Below are 25,217 nucleotides of genomic sequence, written 5' to 3'. Positions count from 1 at the left end.
TTAAAAGTATATGCCTGAACCCACGCATTGCACATGTGATAGTTCGTTCCACCAGACCATTGTGGCCACATTTCCCAGCCCCAGGAGTGTGCTGTAATGGATGATGTGCTTAGCTTACTAAATTAGTCACGGTGGAAAAAAAACGCGAGTCTATTAAATGGTTAAGTAGAAGCAAGCTTCTGACGTGGAGATTATGCTACTTTCATGTCAGCAGGATGTAAAGACTCTTCTAGGCGTCATAGCCTCGATTTGAAGCCATTTTGAAATTTTCACTAATTCAGGAAATTTCTTAGTTCGAGAAAATACACTGTGAAGTGTGAAGTTACCGGATAATTCGATTATCACCGTCATTATTACTACCATTTTCTTCATACCGCTGCTGGAACACATGTGCTTGAAGATCATTTAAGTCCTTTTGGTCATTATAGAAGTAGTTGCCCAAGAACAAGTTCTTTCCCTGTCTACGGAATCCTTTTCATGTTATATCAAACATTAGCAATTACTCGCAGATCACATTAAAACTAAAGTAATTGATGAAGACGTTACTTGATAACGAAAACGCGCTTCCTTTCTTCATTTACTTGCACCTTGAAATGGCTGTCGAATACTGCCAAACCAAAAGTCAAGGGATCTTACTGCCTTCCAATATACGTCGCTGTCGGTTCTTCCATATGATTTGGTCGACGTGACCTGTTTCAAGTTGTGTACGGCACAGAATGTTTTAGAAAATCAATTGTTTTCCTTTGCAATAAACAGAAAGATTTTCATTCTAAGCTATCCAAGTTCAAAATTTTCGCAACATTAGTTCAAATTTAATATTCGCTTCCATAATGTAAGGAAAGTATTTCACAGTTGCAGAACGCGCATCCGACTCACTGTCCTTACACTTAGTCGCTGGCCATAAATTCTAGCTCAAAGTGACCCCAGTTTAAGTAACCTAATGTAGCGGAGACTGTTTGCCAGTGCTCTTTCTCATCGGAAAATATGCAATTCACTCATTGGGCTCCATAAGTACACTGTAACAGTAATTTCTGTGTGTATGCAATGCATACGTATTGTAGAATTTAGTGGTGCTCTCTCTTCCACTTCTGTGTACAATATGCCTGACCTAAGCGCGCCCTTTATCATTACAGGCCCTGGGCGGTGCAACATCATACTGACCACAGTAATGTGCTGATACTGACAACCTCATTGTTCGTTTTACCCGATTTTGTAATCATTTAAGTAAAACAACATGACCTTCGAGTGGGAGACATTTCGTCCCCCTTTTCCTTCTGTGAAATTTGTCAGTAAGCTTTTTGCCTTCGAACCAGCGGAATGCGGCAGAGTACGGCTGGTAAACGATTTACAAACCACGATTTCGTGCCGTTAACACGATTTCTTTAAACATTGGCATAGCTGAAGGAATTTAGTTTCTTCTTAAATCGTCTTATGCAGCAACGTTCAAAAATATCTCATATAGGAAAAGCTCTTTATCCAGGTACGAAGGTTGTAAAACAAACTTCCCACATTTTGTGTCAGGTTGATCTTTTCGTTTGATAGCACTGTGGGAAGTGTTTTGTGTAAGAGGTATTAAAGTAGGGTTCCTGTAGTTGTGGGAATCATTGGTAGAAAACGAGTTTCACACCAATGGGTACAGTACTGATAAATATTCAAAATTATTATCAACCTAAGTCTGCGTTCATCCACAAACAGAGGCGTATTTGTAGTATTGCAGCTAGACTAAGTATCCTTGTCTTCATTGGGTGGGCATTGGAAGGCGTTTACTCACACGTATACGAGGGTACTCCCAAAGGTAAGGTATCCTAAGGGACACGCAAGTGCCAAAGCAGGCACAAACGAGAGATCCCTAATTTTAATGGCAAGCCGAAACCACAGCGTTGGCTGCATGGTGGCATGGTGGTAAAGAGCAAGACTATGGATACAAAGGTCTCAGGTTCGATCCCTCACCAGTCCCACGATTTTTATGTGCCATTTTACACATATTTCCCCTGGCGCAGTGTATGTTGATGTGAAAAATGCCGAGTTGCACTGTGGTCCGAAAGCCACGTAAAACTGTAGGTTCCCCTATTAACTGGCTACGTAAGTCAACTCAAAGGTCGGATGAAAGCAACAGCATACCACCTCCAACAAGACCGTGCCTATTGAAGCACTGTGGTGTTCAAACCACTCTTGCGACTGATGACTGCTTTACTTTCTATGGGTTCCAAAACTAATGATCTTCGGGTTATTAACATTTTTGTGTTTTCATGCTGTAGCTTTGATACCAGTAAACGTAAGTAACCGGCCGAGCGCTGTCACCGTTCGAGTTGTCAAGGTGGTAGACGACGATGCTGTCGACCCCAGTTACAAATTTGGTCATGGCTATGTTTCAGCCGAATACCTTTATGGGCCTCTCTGCGTATTTCAAGATATACTTTTATACACTTGGTACGCTTCCAAATTGATATCTGATAGAACTGTATTTAGCAACATAAACCAGATATGTTTTCCGTGCAATATATCGGACAACACGTCAGTGCAGCGAGATTTCGTTTAAGTGTTGTGCATGGTGATAGAAATATTTGTGTTTTGCTTGCTTGTGTGATAGGTTTCACCTCACTGAATGCGAGGAAGCTCACGAAAAGACTGTCAATAACTGGAATTACGCAATAACACACTTAAAAGTTGTATTTTTGCATTATGTATCCCGATGAAAATAACTGTAAACAGGGTATATGCCTACTTGCTTATTGTCGCGCTTCTCGATGCTTTCCTCAAAAACTAAAAATAAAAATAAAAAGAGAGAGAGAAAGACAGAGAGAGAAAACAGAAATGTATTTCAAATATCAGCTCAGTGACTCCGTGTTCGTCCCGTGATGTAAAGCAAGGATAGTTGATAGGTAATTTCTCGTTGTACTAGCGATATGTATGGCTACGGGGTTCTGCAAACAACTAGAACAGAATTCAGTAACAAAGTGGTAAGAACACCTACTCAGTGCACCAATTAAACGTTCAGCCATTCTTGGTTATTTTGTTAATCGTCTGTAATCCAGTAAACATCCTTGATTATTGATTTGTAATTACTACCATTGTTATTGTTATTCGTCACCCCACAACAGCTTTCCTATCACTCATTGCCGCCGATGCACGTAACGAATGGATCAGGATGAATGGAATGTGGGATGTTTCGTCACGGAGAATATACACATTTATCTCGGCATCTTGCGTCAGGGTAATACGAAAAGCTCAATAAAAAAAGACGACAATAACACCCAACTATTTCTGTCCGCTTAACACCATGACGACAGACAAATTGGCGTCTCACTGTATTTTGATTATAATTCGTTAGCCTTTTTGCGACCTCTGTTTAATACCTCGTGGGAGCAGGCATAATATTTTGCTTTTTGAACACCGAACAATAACACAAAAAGATAGTAGATGGAAGGATACAAAGAAACAATCAGACTCATGGGTGTGGATCCAGTTCATCATAAGAAGACTAAACAAGAGGGAAACATTACGAAAGCAATGAATACGCTGGTTAGTATACATTATTTGTATAGATCTGAAGATGAAAAAGCGCAGATCTGCACAGTGCCCGCATCTGCACTTTAGTTTCTGTCTTAATGGGCATAATTTTTACTTTATTCTCTTCTGAATTATCAAATGAATTGATTATTACTTGGTACAGGATAATTAGGTAACTGTGTTTCTTACAGCTTCCATTCGCACCAACATTTTTCTACATTCTCGTGCAATTAATGAAATTCTACTTGTATGATCACAAGACTGCATATAGATTCAATCGATTGCGAGGTGCAAAGTGTTTGTTATCTTACTTTTCGCGACAGGTTGGCAAAGTTGATTTCCAAAGGCTCTTTATTGTACTGAAATAATCTTTTGTAACAAAGCAACAAGGTAAGTGTTTTTTTCGTCTATATTTTGTGGGGAAACTGTAATCGTGATGGAAGATTTCACACCTGAATGTTTGACACAGCTGGTAGGAGAAAACGCTGCATATTAACCAAATCCCGCGCCTCCTCTCCGTATCCTCCTAAGACACGAGCACAGGATTCTCCTCCTATAACGCTACAGAACTGTTCCTAGCATAGCTGAGAATTGGCAACATCGTCACAAACATTTGGCAACACTGTGACAGTGCAATCACTTCCGCGTATGATACTGAACTGACTCGCTAAATTCACTTGATATTCCCTTTCCATTTGAATGACCCGTGGTATATAATCCTCACGCAAACTAAGACACTGAGACAGAAATTTCAATTTTTTGGCTAAAGAAATGCTATTCTTCACATAAGTGACAACTTTTAATATCTTTCACGATGCGTTATGAGGCTGAGCGACCAATATCATGACGGGAGTGGCATGCTGGCATTAGTGTGTCCGCAGCCTCGTGGTACCGCCCGTGTCTCGTGTTACAACGGTTAAGAAAATCGTCAGTTCTAACCGTGGTAGGGGCAGCGAGTGCGGGCTTTTTTTGTGTACTATTTGATGGAGCTGCGAATTCCCAGAAAAAATTCTGTAACAATATCAGAAGAAAACCTTTACACATAAAATCCTCTTGGCAGCTCGACTCAGTAAGTTGTGTTAATGGTCGTAGATCTCGGCTCTCTGACTGCCAAGCTGCTATACAATACAAGCGTCTGCTGAAGAAATTCGAATTGACCGTCAACGATACGAAATTCAATAATGTTGTTCACTTAAGACTCCCATGCCAGGGTGGTAAGTATGAAGGAAATTAATTGATTAGCAAATCGCAAGAAAATACTTTCAGCTCAAAGTGCAATGGTGAAAAACTTCCAATGCTGGACAACAGGTAACGCCTCTTTCCCCTGCTGACAAGGAAATTTTGGGTTTCTGGGAAAACGTAACTTTATTTATGAAATGCCGCATTTGCATGCCTGTTGAGTATGATACAGCATAACATTTAAACACAGACCCAATCGAAATCTAAGTGAGTAGTATTTTACTGATTATTGCAGATAGAGGCACGCTTGTGTACAGATACTCAGTTTCATTAAAACAGACTTTCGTCGTAATGTTATCGTGGGTAGTTTTATTTCATTTCTTACAATACAGTGCACAGTTTTCGTAAGGTTTCTTTTAGTGTTGTTAAAACAATACTAAACATGAGAGAGAAATTAATCATCAACGATATATGCGAATTCTCTGATGTTATCTACAACAGTCTGACAATGCACATGCAGTTTATTGATTACATGCATGTAGAAAACTTGTTCTGAGTTAAAGCTGTCAAACAAGGTTTGAAGAAAAATAAAATGCCACTACCAGACGACAGCTAATGTAGATAATACTTTTCTGACTATTTTGGCACGATGCACTCTCCCCATACATAATACAAAAGCTTCGAGACGCATCTGCTGCCTGGCCATCTATTAAACCTGCAAAGAACAAAATGACGCAGAAGTTAGCCTTTTTTCCACATACGACAATTTTGGGTTGAGAAGTGAAGAGAATTATGTTCAAAGTTCCATTAAATTGTTAACTTCAGCAGACAGGAGAATTGCGTTTTAAAAAATGTAGTAGCGAATGTAATAGAACACGCGACGTCTTATCAACAGCGCGTTACGTTCACCATTACGCTACTTGTTGTGACGTAGCTGCAGCACCTCTGGAAGTGAACAACAGGTCTTCCAGAACTTCGGCATTCCACAGTGCTGTGAGACAATGCATATGGCCGGATATAGACTTCTGAGAGACAGACAGTTACAGCATTTCTTTTGCACTGCACGATGGTTTCAACAAACAGACAGCGCAATAGAGTAGCTCAAATGGAAAGGAACACTTCCTATTTAAATTTCTGCATCCTACACTGTTGGCAGTTCTGTGTAGGTGGCAGTTACGTTATTTTATTTCGGTGATTACAAAACAGAGTCGAATGTATGCACTGGGTAGTCAAGGCAGCTAGTTCATGGCGATTCGGTCAACCAAGTAAATGAATGTACTGAACATCCTGCAAACCACTACAGGGAGCCTGTGTGTCAGAATTCTCAGCTTGTGTGCCGCACCGGTGTTATGATAGAGAAATGAGTCGTAGAGAAGAGGGTTTGGTGGTCAGTTGGACTGATAATAGTTTCATATGATGTTGTTTTCGGTTCGATTCCAACTTCTGCCGATGTTTTTTGATAGGGAGAGGCATATTCTATTCTCTTCTGGCTACGCCAAGTGAAGAAGGTATAATGGCATTGTGGTCTGAAAATCACATTAAACATGATATTCCTTCTATACCGAGTAGACGTTAGGTGGAACCACAATAAAGTAAGGAGTGGCGACATGTAGAAACTCTATCACCAGTAACCTTTCTCATACTAGTTATTTATTTCTAGTGACGAAACAAACCCTGTGTATGGCCGCAGGACACTTATTTCGTCTTTTATTTTAGGTTCTGTATGTCGATAAAATTGGTTCTGAACTGGGAATGCAACTCAGACCGCCCTTAACGCGGAATTTGATCCTTTCGTGACAATACAGCTTGACTACAACTTCTTGTTTGTTCAAAACTGCAGATTCCTCAACATCTCCACATATTGCTCATGAATGGGTTGGAATCCTGGCCCAGCACTAAACTTTTCACTATGTATTATCAAGCTCTAGCATGAGGACACCTATCTGGTGGTGGATAATAATTTTTATTTTTAATGCATTTTCATTAGTTGTCAACACTAACTATATCTGACGTTTTTGACTCCCAGTGAGACACAGAACTCTTTGCGAGATCACTGTAAGTTCAAGGATGTTATTCCGAGCTGCTGGTGGAGAAAAATTCGGTAAGTGTCGTCTCTTTGTGTGTAGTCAACAACGATATGTTTGGGGTTTGGTTCTCAGTCAGCACTGAACACTTCGTCATATTATTTCTAGTTCAAACATGCTCACATGTCGCTGCTGGTGTAACAAACCCAACTTTCCTTTTTTCTGGAATATAACAGCGATACGTGCCGTGTTGGATTCCTGGGAAGCAAAAATTAATGTTTCGTCTCGTCATTTCATTTAATACATCTAGCAACTGCCGAGAAAATCCGATATGTCAAAGTTGATTGTGCTTCGATAACAATCCGATTAGGTTCTGGGTTCGAATCCTTGTCCAACACAAAGCTTTACCTCACTGCATTTCAAGTAAGTTACTTGTGAAGTTGCAATATTTAACATCTGAGTAGGAATTCGCGTCCGTTAAGAATATTACGTTATGTAATTTAATGTTGATATTTGCTAACTGATACTGTCCAAAAATGAGGTATATCACTCTCTTTATGCCTAGTCAGGAATGACTGTTAATTTCCGTTAGCCACGAAATCTTAGCATGCGTGATTGGTTCAAATGACTCTGAGCACTATGGGACTCAACATCTGATGTCATCAGTCCCCTAGAACCTAGAACTACTTAAACCTAACTAACCTAGGGACATCATACACATCCATGCCCGAGGCAGGATTCGAACCTGCGGCCGTAGCAGTCACGCGGTTCCGGACTGGAGTGCCTAGAACTGCACGGCCACCGCGGCCTAGCCTGCATGACCTGGGTTTGAATCCATATGCAGAACGAGGCAGTTCGTCGTGTCATTTGAATTTCATACATATTCTCAACTAGCTGCTCGTGAATAACGTAAATTTTTGATTACATTTTGTGTTAAATAACAAATATGGTACGTTACTGTGAAGAGGAAATCATGAATACGACGAACTTACTACGTGCATTACCTAACTGACGTAATAATGAGAGTGCTAACATTTCAGGTATGTCATTTATTGCAATAAATGTGAGCTTACAAGCCTTAAGGACAGTCTTATCTGTGATGAGGTGTTCCCTGATATTTGTAGTATCGTGGTATTACTTTACATCTTGAGTTATTGCGACACAGAGCAGTGTTTTCTAGTGGTGATTTGTTGGAACCATTTTCAATAGTCAAACGACTGTACCAAGGAGCGATTAGAGGACATGCTAGACAGCTGCTTTATGTAAGTCGCATGGGAATCAGGTGAAATGCAATTCAGGTCGTTCGGAAACTTTTGAGCACTACTGTACATAAAATCAGAAGTTAAATATCAAATGTTTTGACCAATAGCGAAACGCTGGAACCTTAATTGACGATAGAATTGTTTTTGCCTGACTGGGATTCGAACTCAACATCTAGCACCGTCGTTTTCTAGCCAGGAACAGACGATAAATAGCTATTGTTGGTTCACCAGTAGCGAGATGGGCGCATGTTTAGCTAGACATCAGGCGACGAAAAGTTCTGTGCTGAATATAATTCAACCCCCGCACACGTGGTCATGAAGAAACTTTAACTATCAAATTCTTTTCCAATAAAAGCTAGGAATGGCATGTTTGTACGTTCAATGATGTGATGGAAAATACTCTGCTGGCTAGAAGTTGAATCCACAACAGGTCGTCGTTGGTGATCATAACGAACACAACGTCAAACCCAAATCCGTTTTCACCAGTAGGATGGAGAGGAATGTTTGAACTTGACAAGATGTAAGGAAACGTTTGATCTTGTAATGTTGTGATAAAAAGTTCATCATGTGGCTGTGAGTTGAAACGAACACGTTACAGCTGACAACGCACGAAGAGACGTTGAAAATGCAACTATTTTTCACCAGTAGTTCGGAGTGCACATGCTAGGGCTTGAAATGAAATCATGAATATTTTGTGCAGATCAGGATTCGAAACCAGATAGGTGCCTTTCGAGGACGCCTAGAAGAGTCTGCAATCTTCGGGAACACAGTGAAATCAAATTCTAATCCCAGTCCAGCACCACAATATTCAGCGAGTCAGTTTCAAACAAAGTAAGAGCCTTGTGAACTTACATGGCCATTGGTTCATGAAATGAAATACGTTTTCTAGTTTACGACGGCTTGCTAGTGACAGAGTCTCTGCCTTATGGGGTTTTTCCATCTGTCACGGCTCAAACGAATGCTTAGTCGGTAGCGAAGGGATGTTACCTTTACTGTGGATATGGAATTACGGAGCTTACAGGTGTTCTGCACTTGGCGTTACTAGGGGTGAAGGAGAGCTACTGGTTCAAAATGGTTCAAATGGCTCTGAGCACTATGGGACTTAACTTCTGAGGTCATCAGTCCCCTAGAACGTAGAACTACTTAAACATAACTAACCTAAGGACATCACATACATCCATGCCCGAGGCAGGATTCGAACCTGCGACCGTAGCGGTCGCGCGGTTCCAGACTGTAGCGCCTAGAACCGCTCGGCCACCCCGGCCGGCGGAGAGCTACTTGTTTGTGTTAAAGATCTACGCCTGACGTTTTACACATCAATACAAGATTAATCCACCAGATCACAGAACCCCCTGCCAAGCACATGATTATGAATTACAGAGTATTCATACAGATGTAGATGCAGATGTCAAGGGACGCGTAACACGAAGGAGGGCGGGATCTGGGAATGGATAGAAGTGCAGAAGTGCAAAGTATAAGCGTGAAATGCTTGTAAAGTATTGCTTACTTAGATGTGTGCCACAGTTCGTTTTGTCTTAGGACCGAGGGATAAGGAAGGACTGTTCTCAGAACGAAGAATGGGTTATAGGGAAGGGGAGATCAAAGAATACGGTTTCATAGGTGGTGAGAGAAATGATAGAGAGTAAAGACAGCAGCAATTAAAAGAGAAAATGTAGCGTCATTGGAAACCGCTAGATTTGTTTCCAAAGTTTCGGGGGAGTGCAATAGAAGGGCACTTGCGGCGATAGTGTCAGAGAGAGAGAGTGTGAGAGAGAATAGAAGGTAAACATAAATGTTCAAATGTGTGTGAAATCTTATGGGACTTAACTGCTAAGGTCATCAGTCCCTAATCTTACACACTAGTTAACCTAAATTATCCTAAGGACAAACATACACACCCATGCCCGAGGGTGGTCTCGAACCTCCGCCGGGACCAGCCTCACAGTCCATAACTGCAGCGCCTCAGACCGCTCGCCTAATCCCGCGCGGCGAGTAAACATAATATGAAATCGTTGGCGTATTGTGTGGAGGACGGAGGGTGTATTCATGGATGGAGAGAGACGTATTTGAAATAACAAAAACTACTGTGACAGAGTTCATCTACGCTGATTAGTTCGTAAGTATGTAGACAGGGTATAAATGAAATCAAAATACACTCCTGGAAATGGAAAAAAGAACACATTGACACCGGTGTGTCAGACCCACCATACTTGCTCCGGACACTGCGAGAGGGCTGTACAAGCAATGATCACACGCACGGCACAGCGGACACACCAGGAACCGCGGTGTTGGCCGTCGAATGGCGCAAGCTGCGCAGCATTTGTGCACCGCCGCCGTCAGTGTCAGCCAGTTTGCCGTGGCATACGGAGCTCCATAGCAGTCTTTAACACTGGTAGCATGCCGCGACAGCGTGGACGTGAACCGTATGTGCAGTTGACGGACTTTGATCGAGGGCATATAGTGGGCATGCGGGAGGCCGGGTGGACGTACCGCCGAATTGCTCAACACGTGGGGCGTGAGGTCTCCACAGTACATCGATGTTGTCGCCAGTGGTCGGCGGAAGGTGCACGTGCCCGTCGACCTGGGACCGGACCGCAGCGACGCACGGATGCACGCCAAGACCGTAGGATCCTACGCAGTGCCGTAGGGGACCGCACCGCCACTTCCCAGCAAATTAGGGACACTGTTGCTCCTGGGGTATCGGCGAGGACCATTCGCAACCGTCTCCATGAAGCTGGGCTACGGTCCCGCACACCGTCAGGCCGTCTTCCGCTCACGCCCCAACATCGTGCAGCCCGCCTCCAGTGGTGTCGCGACAGGCGTGAATGGAGGGACGAATGGAGACGTGTCGTCTTCAGCGATGAGAGTCGCTTCTGCCTTGGTGCCAATGATGGTCGTATGCGTGTTTGGCGCCGTGCAGGTGAGCGCCACAATCAGGACTGCATACGACCGAGGCACACAGGGCCAACACCCGGCATCATGGTGTGGGGAGCGATCTCCTACACTGGCCGTACACCACTGGTGATCGTCGAGGGGACACTGAATAGTGCACGGTACATCCAAACCGTCATCGAACCCATCATTCTACCATTCCTAGACCGGCAAGGGAACTTGCTGTTCCAACAGGACAATGCACGTCCGCATGTATCCCGTGCCACCCAACGTGCTCTAGAAGGTGTAAGTCAACTACCCTGGCCAGCAAGATCTCCGGATCTGTCCCCCATTGAGCATGTTTGGGACTGGATGAAGCGTCGTCTCACGCGGTCTGCACGTCCAGCACGAACGCTGGTCCAACTGAGGCGCCAGGTGGAAATGGCATGGCAAGCCGTTCCACAGGACTACATCCAGCATCTCTGCGATTGTCACCATGGGAGAATAGCAGCCTGCATTGCTGCGAAAGGTGGATATACACTGTACTAGTGCCGACATTGTGCATGCTCTGTTGCCTGTGTCTATGTGCCTGTGGTTCTGTCAGTGTGATCATGTGATGTATCTGACCCCAGGAATGTGTCAATAAAGTTTCCCCTTCCTGGGACAATGAATTCACGGTGTTCTTATTTCAATTTCCAGGAGTGTAGAATGGAATACTTAACAAGCTGTATATTCAAAAGAAACCCACTTGAATTAAAAGGGTAACTCAAAGGAAAGCTAACCCATATTGTATCTTTTCTGTTGCCACGCGATCTTCCACTAGCTCCCAATGAGAAAAAATGACGAAAAAGAAGACATAACAAAACATTTTAAGAACTCTAATATTTTATCCAGTATCCTTTATTATTTTGTACTTATATCACGCGTCTTGGCATAGATTGTATAAGCTGTCGGACGTAACAGCCTGAAGCAACTTCCTCCCAGGCTTCCAGGACGCAGTCCCAAAGAGCGTCCGCAGTAGTTGGTTGGTTTCGTGGCCAGTTCTCTGTTAATGTTTTGGCGACCTCAGCCCACATGTTTTCCATGGAGTTCATATCAGCCGCCCGTGGCGGCCAGTCCATGACGTTGACGCCAATCGTGGAGAGCCACTGCTGAACAAATGCAGACTTGTGAATAGGAGAAAGGTCCTCTTCCAATGTGACGTCCCCGACTGCGTACAGCATTCGCACTGACGGAAGAATCATATTTTCCAATATGTGGGCATACTGCGCGCTGTCCAGAGTTCCTTCTATCCTGTGAAGAATTCTCGCCCCTCTCGCAGAATTCCAACCCCAGCAGGTAAAAGATTGCCGGCCACTTCTCCTCGTCGTGGTTGCATATTCGCGTCGATGGCGGGTCCCTTGCGGCCTGTAAACGATTCGTGGACCGTCGTTATTGGTGGAAAACACCTTCTCATCGGTGAAAATGACGTTGTCCCACGACGCCCTCAGTTGGAGCTCCGCAAATGCTAGCCGGTATAAAACGTTGTCTTCGCTGAGCTCTTGTTTCACGGCGGATCGTCGTGCATGCAGTCCAGCGTCCCTCAGCCTTCGGCGAATCGTGTCACTGGAGCCGGGGAAGTTGGTCTCCCGCCGCAACTGCTTCGCGTTCAGAGAGGGATTTTCTCTGCTCCTATACACTAGGTCCCTGTCTTCCTGCTGTGAGATCACTCCCTTCCTGTCTGAGCCAGGAGCCCTGTTGGTGGTGCCTCTTTCAAGGCAGATCCTCCACCATCTCGTTGCAGTGGTATGTGGTACGCCATACCGTCTGCCAGCTTCTCTGATGGAACATCCTCCTTCCTCAATGAGAGCGACTACTCTACCTCGGCCGGCCGGAGTGGCGCTTCAGTCTGGAACCGCGCGACCGCTACGGAAATTACTTTCTGCTGAGGCGCTTCATTTACATCTCAGTGATATACGACTACTAGAGAACATTGCTCTTTACAGCAGTCAATCCACTTGTAAATTAACATCATGATATCGCAGATATTAGTGCTCAGAGCCATTTGAACCATTTTTTGACTACCTCGAATAGACCTCTCCCAGTGAGCTATTACGGCAGACAGCCTTATGTGTATTTCTTCTTGCCGCTCTTATGCTGATTCCAGTAGAGGAAGTAAACATATTTACGTCAAACGGAGCGGCAGAGGCAGAGGCATGCGGCGCAGCCGTGCTGGCTCGTCCCGGGCTGTTGGTCCACCAACGCCACCGCCAGCTCGCTCACTTGCGTCTCGCCTCGGCCAGCCTGGCTGGCCCGTAGCTCGCGAGCCGCGGCTAGTACAGACCCGGGCCGCATGGTCACGATCACCCCTTGAAGGATCAAAAGTTACACCTAACCCACCCAAGTCTTTAGTATAAACTAACGCAGCTACAGCTATTATGCTATAACATGTGCAGGCACACCTACAGTTGACGATTTATTCAAATATTTGACGAACAATACTTTCAAAAATACATTCATTTTAAACATAGCTACCACAAAATATTTCACCTAGCTAGCAATAGCACGACGCAGGAAACTATACTTTCTTGTAAGCGCTGTGCATTAGATGTAGCCTTAAGAAAACCTGTATTCAACCACGACAACTAAGCGGAATGTAAAAGTAAACAGGATTGGCGGCAGCTTCTCCAAATAATAGTATATACTTAGTATATAATACACGTTTTGTGCACTTATAACATGTACTCAGTGTCTCTGAAACAATACGTGCTGCACGACGGAAATTATTTTCTGCTGAGGCACTTCATTTACATCTCAGTGATACACGACTACTAGAGAACGTTGCTCTTTACGGCAGTCAATCCACTTGTAAATTAACATCATGATATCACAGATATTAGGCAACACGTTACTATGGATGAGTAAGGCCTTAAGGTTTGCAACTAAACATGCTACTCCTAGCTACTACTGAATATGAAGTTGATTATTAACGTGTTGATTATTAACGTGTATTCATAACCACGTGTGCGGCGTTCGACTCTCAGTCAGCATAGACGTTTTCGTCACCTTATTTCTAGTTAAACGTGTGCACATCACGCTGATGGTGGACCAACATTGGACATTTCTCGTCTGTTCCTGGTTAGACGACGACGGCGGTAGGCGCCGGGTTCGAATCCCGGTCAGGCAATACAACTTCAGTCGTCATTTAAGGATCCAATCCCACTACTGGTGACACGCTGTGATATCTACATTCTGATTTTACGTACTTATTCAACAATCCGATTAGGTGCTGGGTTCGCATCCTTGTTCCCAGCGTTACATTATGGCATTTCAATTTTAAACATGTGCATCCTTTATCCCTTGACAATGCAACACTATACAACGCCTTTCGAGGTTAATTACCAAGAAGGTAATAAGGCACAAAGCTTTGCTTGGTTAACAATGGCTTTACGTTCTGGGTTTGCATCCGGATCCAGAACGAAGACGTTGGTCATGTCATTTAAAGTACAACTTTGTGTACAAGTAACTGTTGATGAGTAATGTGAACAATGATATTACTTGTGATTCGCTGTTAATGTTGGGATTTCCGTAGAGTGGTTGCCGCCGTTAATCACGTTTTCTTTTAACTGATTAGTATTACATAAAGTTGATTCGAAACCACTCCCCGTTGAACGTTGAACGACGTTCAGCATGTGTTGGGTAAACCTTTTAGACAGCAAAGAACTTGTTTCCAATTGCCATACAACTTTATAAATCCATATACTGTCTCAAATATTTAATTGTGCCTAAGGATTACTGAACGATTTATGTGACAAAACTAGTTGTCCCATAACATTTGAAATGTCACTTATTGTAATTAAGTTTAGTTTACAAACGTTAAGTACTGTCTGATCTCTTCTGTACTATAGTGGTGTTACTTTACATCTGGACGGACTGTCATAAAGACCGGTGTTCTCTAGTAGTCTCTAGCGGTACGCATTGTGTATCTTACAACGACTGTACTGTGGAGGGTTGCGACTATGTGCAACACAGATATGCTATGTCGGTTGTATACATTCAGGTGCAGCCTATACATTGGAATTCAGGGGTGACTCACTTTTTTTGCTGTCGAGTGTACCTGTACAGATTTCGCAAAGCCAATCACAGTTCCATAGCAATCTTCCGTTCAGTTGGAGATATCCACCGCTTGGTAGCGGCAATGTCCCAACAGAACTTCACTCTGGCAACCATTTATTGAACTTTCGTGAACATCGGCGTTGAATATAATTTGTTAGTTATTTCCCTGAGATGCTGTTCTGTCACTGAGCTTCAAGTAAGAAATCGTATTTGTCTCAACTACGAGAAAATATACATTTTCAATTGGAAGCAATGTAAATAAAATAAATCCAGTGTTTAGAAGAACTGAGTTTTTCTACTTTTTTATATCCTACAATAGTTCAGCTCATGGCCGATTTATTATGCATAACTGAATTGTCCTCTCACTGTGACAGCGTTCCGTTGTAAGGCAAGTGCCCCTCCAACGAACAACATACTATATGTGAGGTAAGAAATTTAGTTTGCCTTCGACCAAGCATCACATTTCATGATGACCCTGATCCAGGATTCCTACCTCTAGAATGGTCTGACAATCGCAGGCAGAAACTGCACAGGGAAACGCAATTTAGTGTGCGGAAAATTACCGTAGCGATCATTTTGCGGTCACCGACTAGCTCACTTGCTTTCTTTTTCAGCAATGGCAGCTTTCTAACGAGGGATATAGATGGTTTACTTGCATTTTGACGGTTTTTGTTTCGTAATGATGTTGCCTGTGCCAGCCGCTGTGGCCGAGCGGTTCTAGGCGCTTCAGTCTGGAACCGGGCTGCTGCGACGGTCGCAGGTTCGAATCTTGCTTCGGTCAAGGATGTGTGTGATGTCCTTAGGTTGGTTAGGTTTAAGTAGTTCTAAGTCTAGAGGACTGATGACCTCAGATGTTAAGTCCCATAGTGCTTAGAGTCATTTGAACCAATTTTTGATGTTACATGTTAACATGTATAAAATTGCGTCTGAAGGTATTTTATGTGTATAGGTTGTTTATTTGTATGTTATCTTTTTTGTTGTGTCTGTTCGTCGAACAATAAATTAGGTTTCCGTCCTTCTAGAGTATGGCAGAACAAACTATTGCTGAATCTACGAAGGAGAAAGCAGCAGCATCGGCTACCATGCCTGAAACCCAGGGAAGCGAACAGGTTTACGAGCAGTGTGGAAGTGATCTGGCTGGCGAAAGCCAAAGGAACGTTGCGCTGAGAACTTCGATTTTTGGAGCTATCGGTGACATGACCTTATGTGCTAAACAATGGCTAAAGATAATGGAGGAAATTGGCAGAAGAAAAGATGTAGATAGACCAGAAGCTGAGGCTTGTAGAACTAGAATGGCGGAAAGTGACGTAAGAGCAGAAACAGATAGGCGTAAGACTGAGACAAGTGGATCAGAGGAAAAGCTGATGCAGACAGGGAAGAAGAAGACAAAGAAAGTCAGCAGTTGTGGGAGAATATTGCCGAGTTAGAAAGGAGAAGCGAATCTCGTATCAAAATTACCAGAGACCGCAGCCAGAAAAGCTTGAAAAGAATAGGAAGCAGTATGGATAGACTATTCCAAGCCGAAACAAAAAAGATGAAAACGACATAACGGAGTCGGAGCAGTTCGTCGAAACGGAGTAGATAGTGTCAGTGACACAGAAATTTTTAAATTTGAAGGGAGGAACTGAGCGACAGCAAGTGGCAGAGCCGTTTTTAAAAGTATGTCAATCTGTGAATATCGTGTGTGAGAATTTCCAGTTTAACGGCGCAGTACTGCCGGGACGGTGAATGGCTCTATTGGAAAAGAGAGTTCAGCTGAGATGTCCGTGTCTAAATAAGATAGGTTATTTGTCGAATGACACTCCTTCTCATTACGGAAAATGTTCACGTACACTGGCCAAATTCAAACATAGCCTAGCGAGCTACTCGTCTATATGAGTACAACTAAGATTTATTAGTAGTCACTTGAGTGGCGAAGTTATTGCTAGGGTGTTGCCAGTAAAACAAAACTGCGCTACCATCGTGGGCTTGAGTCCGAAATAGTGAAGTCGTATTGGTCGGTGACGGAACAGAGAGGGGTATGCTTGAGAATTATTACACCTCCTCCCCTTCCATCGAGGCGTTTCCAATAGCTTGATTATATTTCGCCGAAATTATTAAAAAGAATCGACGCCTGGATCACCCGTGTAACAGCGGTGAGCAGATTCAATTTTTATTAAACTCGATGCCAACAGAGCAAAAACGAAAGCTCACTGGCGTGCAAAACAACGACGTGGAGGCTTACAGATTAATTCGGTTTGACCCGGGTGGTTTCGATCATGGGTAAATAGAATGTTGCGTACGAAATGCGCCAACTCGGAAACGGTTGGCGTAACGAGCGTTCGAACACGAAAGTGCTGTAACATACTAATGGAAGCGGAAGCCAAGCTTCAAACCTGAAGTGGCGTGACAAAAATAAACGTCAGGTTGAAGAAGAGCCGCCTCTAAGTCACGGAACGTTGTCACCGCCGAGGGACCGAGCAAAGTGGAGCCATTGGAGTTACAGAATTATGTAATCCTGCTCCACGCCGCAGTCCTGATTTGATAGCGGAATCTATAACGAATGTAGATGAAGGCAGAGTTTGAATTGTAAACATATTGAAATATGGTTGAAGCCAGAAATGACTTGTTGGCCGATATGAACGACGCTCCAGCGACAGTGTAGCCAATCATATAAATTAATATGTCTGGTACGCAGTTCTTTTCCTCCTTTCATTGTCTGAAAGCTAATACATGTTTTTTGACCGGTATAAAGAAAGCAATGTAACAGTGAGCGTTGAGAATGATCGGCACTGTTTGCTGAGAGAAGTCACATGTACCTTTCTTCAGCAGTTTCATCTACAAGAGTTTGTTTCTGTCAACTTGTCAGCTTCTTACATTCTCAGGATTGCCTCTGTTTTTCTTTTTTTCCCTAGGTGCTACAGTCCGGAACAGCAACCGCGCGACCGCTACTGTCGCAGGTTCGAATCCTGCCTCCGGCATGGATGTGTGTGATGTCCTTAGGTTAGTTAGGTTTAAGTAGTGCTAAGTTCTAGGGGACTGATGACCTCAGAAGTTAAGTCCCTTACTGCTCAGAGCCATTTTTTTCTGCCACTGATTAACAGAGTTCGGAAGGGCATGACCTTTATGCATCTATTGGTGGGAGAGGGCTCTTTGATGTAGTGTTGTGAAATCGTATTTGGACTTTCCACCGGCGGCGACTGTGCGCCCCGAGGAAAAAGCCCCGGGCCCACAATCGCAGCTGTTGGAAAGCCTTTTGTGTTCCTCAGTTATGTTTCTTGTCAGCTGCCAGTTTCAGCCATAAGAGCGCTAAGCAAGTTCGACGAGATGTTTATGTCGAGGTAACGTGTGTGTACCCTCTCGCCGTCAACCTAACGAACTGCGTCAATGCAACGGACAGATTTAGTCACCCTTGCCGAATCAGCCGTGCAGAAATTCCAGCTCATAATTGACTATTACTAAGTCTGATTTAGAATGAGAGTAGAAACTGTGCGTTTAGATGTAAGTTTTTTTGTGGGAGCGGGTGTGAAAACGATTAGTTTTACTTCTTATGGTTGGGAAGTACGAAGTTTGACGACGGAGTCCTTACATAAAAGTTCTCGGTTTGTTTACCACGCCAAATTCGAGTAAAATTTCAAGCTTTCGGTTATTGCCCCCCTTCATCATCGTTAGGGGCTAAAACTGTCGTGAACTTGCGAGGCTCCCTCTTTCGTACCCGCAGAACGGCGCCTGATTGGCTGTATTACGTCGTGACTGACTGACTGACTCCATGGCACTACTGTCCTCTGAGGGCCTTGGCCTCCTCAATCACAGATTTCCAATCGTCTCGGGCTTCAGCTCCCCTGCACCACCTTCTGATTCCCACTGCTCGCAGGTCTGCTCCCACGCGGCCCAGCCATCTCACACACGGTCGTCCTCTCCTTCTTCTACCGCCAGGACGTCCGATCATCATCTTCTTCAGGAGCCTTTCTTCTGTCATACGCTGGACTTTTCTTAACCATCTTAGCCTTCCCATTTTGATTGAGGCTACAAATTCAGGTTCACTGTACAGAGCCCTTAATTCTTCATTAGTCCTAATTCTCGATATCTCACCTTCTTCTACAGGACCAAAAATCTTCCTTAGTACTTCCCTTTCCCATATATTTAGGTACTTCTCCAAAGCCTCCGTCAGTACCCATGCCTCGCTGCCATACATAAGAACTGGTTTGATCAGAAAAATCTCATTGTTCAGCATTACGTCGTGATATCATGGAAATGGCCCGTACTGAGCTAGTGTCCTCATATATTTTTTGTTTGTGGGCTCTATCCATCACTAACTTAAATATCGGCATTTTGATAAATCAGAGAAGGACTTTGTTTTCCCTTCATTTCCGTCGCCCCTTAGGGTCTTGCCTTAGTGGTAACACCAGTTCTTCCCGGATCACCAAGGTTAAGCACTGTTGGGCTGGGATAGCTCTTGGTTGGGTGACCATCTGGTCTGCTGAGCGCAGTTGGCAAGCAGGATGCACTCAGCCCTTATGAGGCAAACTGAGGAGCTACTTGATAGAGAAGTAGTGGCTCCAGTCTCGAAAACTGATGTATGGGCAGGAGAGTGGTGTGCCGACCACATGCCTCTCCATATCCACATCCAGTGACGTCTGTGGACCGAGGATGACAAGGCGGCCGGTCGGTACCACTGGGAGTGCATCATGGCCTGTTCGGGCGGAGTTTAGTTTTATATGGGCGGGAGGAGGGAGGGGGGGAGGCGTGGCCTCTCGGTGGATATAAGTCACTGATCTCCAGCCATATGAGAGTAAAAACTTTAAAAGATGTTATAAAATTGAACATGACATTCGACAGCAAAAATGTTTGACCTAATAAGGAGACATAGATTCAGTTGCATAATTTGAAATACAAAAGGCGGATTTGTTGCTTGAATGAAAGACTGACATATATAAAAAGTCAAATCAATGTTCCACAATACAGTAGATTGTTGTGTAAGCAAGAAAAGTAAAAAGCTATTGTATTGATGTATTAAGAGAGAGATGAGTGAAGTGATGAGTAGTTCTAGTGTGCCAGAAAGAAGGGTGTCATGGGAACGTAGCAGTAGGGTTAGTGCTTAATAGTGTGTTTTTGTGGATAGGTATTTGGAGGAAGAATTCAGGAGATTGAAGAGGGACCAATTCTTAAGATGTGGGTGGAGAGGAGTGGAGAGGAAGGATCCTGTTGGGGTAGTGGGTTGGTTCTTTCAGATAGGTACACAGATCAGGTTGGTTTCATGGTCGTTTAAGGGAAGGTGATTAATGTTTCATTGGGAGAGGATGTGGAGAGTGAGGGAACGTGGAGGTGTAGCACAGGGGGAATGTGGTGGTGGAGGTGTGGCAAAGTACCAGTAGCAGTGAGCAGGGAGAAAACTATGTATGGGTAGTATCGAGTTTATGGGTAACATAGAATATTCAGTTATTCAAGGTGGAGTAGAAGGGAGGAGAATCGGTAGAGGATGAGGAGGGGTGAGGGTTAGTGGACTCTAAAAGCTATGCAGAGTACATCGCATTGGAGGATATTTAGGACATGATAGAAGGAGATAGGAGCGTAAGTTCAGGCCACGTTTGCATACCAGAGCATGAGTTGACTCAAGGAGAATTGTGGAAGGGTGGGAACCCCATGTTTGGCCAGTTAGTAGTTTCAGTAATTCTAGTCTATTGTGGATTTTCTGTTGAATGGCTGGTAGATGGGCTTCCACCATAGTTGGCAATCAAGTGTTAGTATGAGGTACTTTAAAGTGTTTGTTAACCGGACGGGATGGCCGTAGGTGGTAAGGAAAAAGTTGAGCTGATGGAATCTGTGGGTGGTTCAGCCTATAATTAGGCCCCGAATTTTGCTAAGATTGATTCTGAGGAGCCACTAGTTGCATCAGGAACTGAACTGATTGAGATGCAGTTGGAGGGATCTTTGGGATTACTGAAGGGTAGGATAGATGGCAAGGAAGGAGGTGTCATTGGGATACTAGAGGAGCTGAACATGATGAGGGGACTTTGGCATATCAGTAGTGCACAGGATACAGGAGAGGAGAGAGGGCTGTACCTTGGGGTGCACCTGCAGTCGGTCGGATGGAAGGTATGGGAGTTAGTGTTATTGATGGCGACGTAAGAGAAGTAGTTACAGAGAAAGGAAGCGATGAGACAGACATAGTTTAGGGGAAGTGATGAAGTCCAGAGTTTAAACAGGAGCGTAGAATTCCATAAATGATAGTAAGCTTCCTCAAGATCTAGAGAGACAAAAATGGCGGATTTGCACTTGTGGATTTGGTGGGATACGAAATGAGTAAGGTAGAGGAGTTGGTCATCAGAGGAAAAATTGAGATAGAAGCCTCTTTGATGGAGAGGAATGGGTAGTTGGGACAGAATGGACTTGAAGATTTTGCTATACCAGGAGATGAGGCTGATGGGATGGTAAGAGGAGTTGTTAGTGGTAAATTTATTAGATTTGAGGAAGAAGAAGATTGGAGAGGTTTACTATGGCTGAGGATAGAAATCTCTGTGTACAACTATGTTAAAAGGATGACTAGGATTTACAGGAAGTGAAGGGGGCGTTTTTTTCAAGTGTCTCTAGGTGATGCAGTCGTGACTGAGATCTGTGGTATGTTTATGGTGGAGTATCTGTTGAATGTCTTGTGTTGCCATAGGAGTATTGACTTCTGTCTGTGGGATGTTGTCAAGGTACTGGAAGCAAGGAGTGAAGGGGGCAGGGAGGTATTGGTATTCAAATAACTTACGGGTTTGCTGCCGGGTAACGTCGACGATCACTGCCGATATTTCGACAGGAGCACACCCTGCCACTCTCAAGGCACAACTGCAAAGAGGAAGCAATGCGCAAGGGAATTTAATACCTCGGTTCACAGAGGAGAAACAAGGAAGATCCCACACTCAGAACAAGTAACAGTAGAGTCAACACACATCCAAAGACAACCAACATCAGAAATATCGCATGTGACTATTAATCAACAGGTGAGGTAGTACTAATTCTGTCCCTCTGTTTTTTGTTTAGGTACAGAGCCGGATTCCAAGTAGCATTTAAAAAAACCCATCATCTCTGCTTATAAGGTTGCTTGATAGTTTGATTTCAACAGCTTCCTTAATAACACTATCCCAATAGCTGGACGTGCAAGCCAGAATCTCCGTGTTGTTGTATTCCGTAGGATGACCTGTGTCAAGGCAATGTTTTGCAATAGCGGATTTGCTCGGCTGTTGTAAACGTGTGTTACGCTTTTGTTCAATACACCGGTCTTCCACAGTCCTGATTGTCTGACCAATATATGACATGCCACAACTGCAAGGAATGCGATAAACACCAGGCTTACGCAAACCAAGGTAATCTTTTACGGACGCCAACCGGGGCCTTAATTTAGAAGGTGGTCGAAAAACACATTTCACATCATATCTCCGCAAAATACGGCCAATCCCGTTGGAAATGCTTCCTGCGTAAGGCAAAAAGGCCATAGACTTAGGTGCCACTTCGTTGCTATCGTCACTCACCCATGCACAGAAGACTGATGGCGCAACGCACGTTTGATCTGCCTCTCACTATAACCATTCTGACGAAAGGTGACTTCGAGATGTGCTAGCTCAGCTGCCAGACTTTCAGGGTCTGAGATAACGTGGGCCCTGTGAACCAAGGTACGAAGTACTCCTTCATGCTGAGCTGGATGGTGACAACTATCAGCTCGCAGATTCAAGTCAGTGTTAGTAGGCTTCCTATAAACAAAATGTCCCAACTTACCATCAGTCTTCCTTCTGACCAACACATGAAGGAAGGGAAGGCATCTTATCTTTTCCACCTCCATAGCGAACTGAACATTCGGGTGGATCGAATTCAGGTGTTCCAAAAAACCGGTTTAAATTCTCACTACCAGGAGACCAAACAACAAAAGCGTCGTCTACATATCTGAAAATACACGCCGGTTTCAAGGTCGCTGACTCCAATGCACGTTCCCTTTCCCTGGGGAAAAGACTGAATTTCGCACCGACGCCTAAGAGGTGCCAGTCGTTGATTTTATTAGTTCTATTGAACAGGCTGTTTATAAACTACCTTCCGAGGCTGCGGAAGAGGTCAGGAGGGAAGCTTGTCGTGTGTTGACTGCGGCCCGTCCACCCAAGTGTAACATTACAGCAGCTGAGGCGGCTGCTTTACGTTCACTCAGAAGGGACCCTTATATTGTTATTTTACCAACGGACAAGGGAAATGCCACGATTTCGTTGAACAAACACGATTACTTTCAAAAGATGCAGTGTCTACTTTCTGATTCGGCGTATCGCGAAAATCGGTGCTGACCCTACTAAGAGTGTTGAGAGAAAGACTTATAACCTCCTGAAGAAAAGTTCTTTATAACAGGAGACTATCAAGAGTCTTAATTCTTACTGTACTGTATCAGATAGATTATATTGCCTCCGTAAGGTTCATAAAGAGGCTGTCCCGTTGAGACCTATTGATCTAATATTGGTGCTCCGACATTTCGTGTAACTAAACATCTTGCTAGTTTGTTGAGCCCACTAGTAGGTAGGTGTGTACACCACATTAAGAGCTCTGCAGATTTCTTACGTCGATTGCAGGGATTGCGTTTGAATGACTCAGATATTTTAGTTAGTTTTGATGTGGTTTCTCTTTTCACTCGCGTTCCTCTCTCTGATTCGTTGCAGCTAATTGGTGTTAAGTTTGGTGTCGAGTTAACAAATTTGTTTCGACATGTGCTGACCCACTTACTTTTTATCCAATGGTCAGTACTACGAACAGACTGATGGAGTAGCAATGGGAAGCCCGTTGTCACCTATTGTGGCCAATTTGTTTATGCAAGACTTTGAAGAACGTGCATCGGAGTCAGCGACCTTGAAACCTGCGTGTTTTTTCAGATATGTAGACGATGTAAGACGTGTCTATTTCTATTGTATATTGTCAAACCACAATTTATGAAAGATATTTATATTTTGTTAATAGTATTAGGTAGGAATAATCAATATTTGTCATTTTGGAAATAATTGTGTTAGCAGGGAACGTCTGCACCAAAATATTGTTGGCGGGAGAGACTGCACATTTATATAATTTTAAAAAGGGTGGTAGGGACCGCGTATGGATACATTTTAAGAAAAGAGCGGGAAGACGGCGCATTGATACATTTTGTAATGGTAGCAGGGATTTTCAGCACTAGAAAGCATTGTTGGCGGGAGAGACCGCACTTTAGCGTTCGTAGGAAGTCAGTAGTAAGCGAGATGTGAAGCCAGTCGGTAGCAGGTCTGGAGCGAGAGGTTGAGAGGAGCGGTGTGCCTGCCAGCCACTAGCTATGATTTACAAGAGATTATAAACGGATGTACAGAGACATCAGCTAACTACACTCCTGGAAATTGAAATAAGAACACCGTGAATTCATTGTCCCAGGAAGGGGAAACTTTATTGACACATTCCTGGGGTCAGATACATCACATGATCACACTGACAGAACCACAGGCAATAGACACAGGCAACAGAGCATGCACAATGTCGGCACTAGTTCAGTGTATATCCACCTTTCGCAGCAATGCAGGCTGCTATTCTCCCATGGAGACGATCGTAGAGATGCTGGATGTAGTCCTGTGGAACGGCTTGCCATGCCATTTCCACCTGGCGCCTCAGTTGGACCAGCGTTCGTGCTGGACGTGCAGACCGCGTGAGACGACGCTTCATCCAGTCACAAACATGCTCAATGGGGGACAGATCCGGAGATCTTGCTGGCCAGGGTAGTTGACTTACACCTTCTAGAGCACGTTGGGTGGCACGGGATACATGCGGACGTGCATTGTCCTGTTGGAACAGCTAGTTCTCTTGCCGGTCTAGGAATGGTAGAACGATGGGTTCGATGACGGTTTGGATGTACCGTGCACTATTCAGTGTCCCCTCGACGATCACCAGTGGTGTACGGCCAGTGTAGGAGATCGCTCCCCACACCATGATGCCGGGTGTTGGCCCTGTGTGCCTCGGTCGTATGCAGTCCTGATTGTGGCGCTCACCTGCACGGCGCCAAACACGGATACGACCATCATTGGCACCAAGGCAGAAGCGACTCTCATCGCTGAAGACGACACGTCTTCATTCGTCCCTCCATTCACGCCTGTCGCGACACCACTGGAGGCGAGCTGCACGATGTTGGGGCGTGAGCGGAAGACGGCCTAACGGTGTGCGGGACCGTAGCCCAGCTTCATGGAGACGGTTGCGAATGGTCCTCGCCGATACCCCAGGAGCAACAGTGTCCCTAATTTGCTGGGAAGTGGCGGTGCGGTCCCCTACGGAA

This window comes from Schistocerca serialis, chromosome 1 (assembly GCF_023864345.2).
Source record: "Schistocerca serialis cubense isolate TAMUIC-IGC-003099 chromosome 1, iqSchSeri2.2, whole genome shotgun sequence".
NCBI lineage: Eukaryota > Metazoa > Arthropoda > Insecta > Orthoptera > Acrididae > Schistocerca > Schistocerca serialis.
Note: the sequence above shows the minus strand (reverse complement) of the source record.